The following is a 4,807-nucleotide window of genomic DNA, read 5'->3' as shown; positions in this document are numbered from 1 at the left end:
TATACTGCAGAACAACGGATCATGTAAAACATGACCCAGGCTTTCATTACGAACAACAAAAATAACAAGATAGAGTTGCGGTCCAACTTTTTACCAAACTAGACAAGAAAGAACAACAGTTGAATGAAAATTTTGATTAAGGGTCCATGGTGATAAGCCACGAAGAGCCTTGAAAGCGGGAATCAAGGGTCCACGGTGATAAACCGTGAAGAGCCATGCAAAGAACGAGGGTCCACGGTGATAAACCGTGAAGAGCCAAGAAAGAAGGAATCAAGGGTCCATGGTAGTAAGCCATGAAGAGCCAAGGAAGCAAGGATCAAGGGTCCACGGTGATAAGTCGTGAAGAGCCAAGAAAGAAGGAATCAAGGGTCCATGGTAATAAGCTATGAAGAGCCAAGGAAGCAAGGATCAAGGGTCCACGGTGATAAGCCGTGAAGAGCCAAGAAAGAAGGAATCAAGGGTCCACGGTAATAAGCCGTGAAGAGCCAAGAAAGAAGGAATCAAGGGTCCATGGTAATAAGCCATGAAGAGCCAAGAAAGAAGGAATCAAGGGTCCATGGTAATAAGCCATGAAGAGCCAAGGAAGCAAGGATCAAGGGTCCATGGTGATGAACCGTGAAGAGCCAAGAAAGAAAGAATCAAGGGTCCATGGTAATAAGCCATGAAGAGCCAAGGAAGCAAGGATCAAGGGTCCACGGTGATAAGCCGTGAAGAGCCAAGAAAGAAGGAATCAAGGGTCCATGGTAGTAAGCCATGAAGAGCCAAGGAAGCAAGGATCAAGGGTCCACGGTGATAAGTCGTGAAGAGCCAAGAAAGAAGGAATCAAGGGTCCATGGTAATAAGCCATGAAGAGCCAAGGAAGCAATGATTAAGGAAAGGATCAATGACATGTAAAAGATATGAATGGAATGACTATGAATAGTGGGTCCATGATATATCTGAGAGGACACATCACGAAGAGCCACTCAGGGAGCAAGGGTTCATGGTGTACCTGACTGGTAGACCATGGAGAGCCTTGAATGAATAAGAATAGTGGGTCCGTGATACAACTCGAAAGTCAGATCACGAAGAGCCACTCGGGAAGCAAAGGTCCATGGTATACTTGAATGGTAGACCACGAAGAGCCTTGAATGAATATAGAGGACTAATTTATTGAATGGAGAATTGATTTTTGGATTTTTAGATTTTTCTGAAATTAGCTTTCTCTTGCTAAGAAAAATGGGAGTATGAGTTCCTTGCTGAGGATCAGACTTAAGTACTTGACGGGGCTTTCAGGTGTTTACCCTTCTTTAACAAGTGAAAAGCATTCTGCTGAGGTTTGACGGTTGTGGGAGCAAATTCTAGATTCCGCTGGGGAAATTGATTTTCTTTAGAAAATGACTCTTTTAAGAAAGAGGGCTCATTTGAAGAGCTCGGAGATTTGGCTCAAGACGTGCTCGCATCTCTCTTACTTCAACTTGTTGTAAACAACTGGCGCTGATTGCCTTTGATGCTTGATATCTTTTATGACGCAAGTCATAAAAGATGCCCCTAGTGTATTGTACTTCCATGACAAGAGTCTCAAGGAGAGTAGAACAAGGATAGATAAAGAAATTTTGGATTTGCATGGGTTCTTTCTTTGGAATAAAGATGGGATAATGGCTAAGCTCAAAGACTTCTCCTCTCATTGACCACTATGTGAGGTTCGCTCTTTCCCCTACCAACTGCATGAAACTTGACATATTCAGTCTGTCAGAGTAGGATACCTAAACCAGGATCTTTCATTTTGGAAGGTATACACCCCTTCCTTCCAGTGCCATACAACTTTTTAACCTTGAAAGAAAACAAATATGAATGAGGAATAGACTCCCAAGGACTCTATCAAAGAAGGTATAGATTATTCAAGGGACTCGACTACATTTTGATTCACCTTTAGATAAAATATGTTATTTTTTTATGGTAAGGCTAGCCACTCCTAGAGTAATCTCGAAAACTATGTCAAGAGGCACTTCCTTCCGTCATCGGGATTTTCGTCATGGTTATTACCCCCTTCGGATTGCTCAGTCTTAATGCCCCTAGTTTAGAAAAGTATCAAAGCAAGTCTTGCCGACACTACTCGGATTTTGGGATCCTGCCCTGTTTGAAGACTACTTCTCCATCTCCTGGATTTCTCTCTCCAAAAGAAGTCACAACTCAAACTTTGAAAATTCTGCATAACTGAAGAACTCCTTCGATATCTCATCCATTCTCTCTTCATGGGAATTCTTTGCCTCTGACTAGATTACCTCTTCAGATTTTCAATCCAGCAGACCGCTACCCTTACTTTGCATAAGCCAATCCCTTTGGTTATTGACTTAGCAAGCACATGATTTCATTTAGGCCGCCCTTTCGGGTTTTCAACCTAGTGGGTCTTCAGACTTTCGTTCTTTTTTCTGTTTTTGCTTTCATTTGCCTTGAACCTTTGCTTGTTTCACCAGAAGGACTTTCTAGGTGGGCTTAGGTTCAAAAGGGTGTGATATTTAAAGTTCAAACGATTTGGATCGAATCTGGTCTAGCCAGACTACCTACGTACCCCAAAAATGGAGGATCAGATCCGCGTAGTTCGCTTAAGGATTTTTCAAAGAATGGTTTAGCATTTAGCTTCAAAATTTTTGAAAGGAATTTTATCCCAAGGTTTGACCGAACTTGAATTAATCAAGTTGCCTAGTACCCCTGAAGAGTTGGGGATCAGGTCCGACGTAGTTCGGGTGCATAAATGCCCCGGGTTTATAATGTGTTTGAAAAGAAGTATTGGCTTTAAATTATTGGCCCAAAGGGTTCTCAAAAGGATTTTAAAACGTTAGGATTTTGGCTATTAAGGCTCAAACGTCCAAGGATGGCCTCCTGTCGTATTTGATGTACAAGCTCTTTTGCTTAACGGTCAAAGACTATGAAAATTTTTTCGAAGAGTCTGACAGTTTTTCAGGCAAAACTTCAACCGCTGTGCTCCATTCCCATCTCGAAGATCTTGAATTTATGCTTAAGGTTCCACTACCCCTTGTCTTTTTTCTTTTTCTTTTTCTTTTTTTTTTTTTTTTTTTTTTTTAGGACTCAAATTTATCATACTTCCTTGCTAGAAACTCTTCTCTCAATATTTCATCAGCTCCAAAAAATGTCTGATGTTTCGCTCTTTAAAATCTTCACTTTTCAACTGGATGTCTAAAGCCAATGAAATCTTGCTTTGAGCAACGACAGGGCATTCCCCTGGTTTATCCTTATAGGATCAAGCAAGACTACCTTAAACCCCCCTAAACAGGTTTATCAATTCTTTGCTCTCCTCGGGAGATAAAGTTTTGCCACTCCATCTTTCTCGAGTTTCGGATTTCGATACCACTATCGATAGCTTCGATTTCTTCTTCAAGTGGTTATGCTAGACGCTCTTCCTCTCGTTTGACCTTTTCAGATCTCGAGGGGAATTTCATCTGCAATCTCATCCAAGAGGGTGTCTTTAGTTATTTAAACATTAGATCTAAAGAGTCAATCATAAACATCAAAGATTCGAAACCAACAACTTTATTGATTTGAAGATTCTTAAGTACATCAGTAACTCTTTTTTTTTTTTTCGACGCGCCTCAATGAGCTCTACATTGAACTTGACAAACGATGAAAACAACAGACTATGAATGAACACGACTGACAAACATGACACACTTTTTTTTTCTTTTGACATTAACATAGTAAGACTTACCAACTCTGAGAGAAGAAAGTTGGTACAAACTTAATGAAAGACAAACCTTAACAACACATGACATTTTTTTTTCGATACAGATGAACTGGCACTGAAAATATGAGTAGTACACCTTCTTCCATGATGTCAATGACTTGGGGTTCAACCCTGGTATAAGTCCTGTTGACTTGCTTAGGTGAAGTGAAAGGAGACTGGTTCAACAAATGGGTGGGGTCAATTAGGTCAGACTCCTGTCATGGAATTGACAAAAACTGACTTTAGTATGAGGCAATCTCATGAAAATGATATACACAAGTTGAAACAAGAGATAATACAAACACATCTTTCCCTTGAATAAAACTAACAGCAGAACTGTAAGAAGGATCATTGTAGGGTAAGCACATGACTTATCAATAATCCTAAAGGATAGCGATCACACTGAAAATGAGTTGAGTAAAATCCGGCAGCATGACGGCTATAAAAGGATTGTGGTAGAGTAAACTCATGGCTTATCGATAACTTTGAAAAGATAGCGATCACGCTCAAGGTGTTTATACAAAATTCGGCAGCATGACGGCTATATAGGGTGATCCCCACAACTCAACATAAGGGTAAATGAATAGAAACTCAGTAATGTAGGACTCTCAGCAAGGATACTTGCACTCAAATAATGATGGCAAGATAAGCACACAATCAGCAAGCAGAGTATGGTCACCACGGAGATATAATCACATGAGGGATTGACCATGAATGACGACGCTTGGTCATGGGTTGGATTTGCGACCAAAAGATATATCATGGCTATAGAGACACCGAACAAGCCATCGACCAGATCTAAGACACAACAAAGAATGGATATACAATCAAAAGGGCAGCAAGTAGACTGTGGCCATAAGAGTGACAAGTACAGGTCACCCGTCAGGTGAATTTGAAAGAATGCACATATAATTGATTAAACCAGGAATCCCCACTAGAAATGGGTCCTAATCTAATCAACCGACAGAATCATATACACACAAGAGATATGTACAATCTGAGGACGAGATGACAGATTATGGTTTCAACAATGGCAAGGGAAATGCCACCAACCAAATCAAGAGAATATAGATAGGATGAATTAGA

This window comes from Tasmannia lanceolata, unplaced genomic scaffold, assembly GCF_043159265.1.
Source record: "Tasmannia lanceolata isolate RefF3 unplaced genomic scaffold, GAP_Taslan_0.1 ptg000018l, whole genome shotgun sequence".
NCBI classification, from domain to species: domain Eukaryota; kingdom Viridiplantae; phylum Streptophyta; class Magnoliopsida; order Canellales; family Winteraceae; genus Tasmannia; species Tasmannia lanceolata.
The sequence above is the reverse complement of the archived record's forward strand: the minus strand, read 5'-3'. Positions refer to the sequence as shown.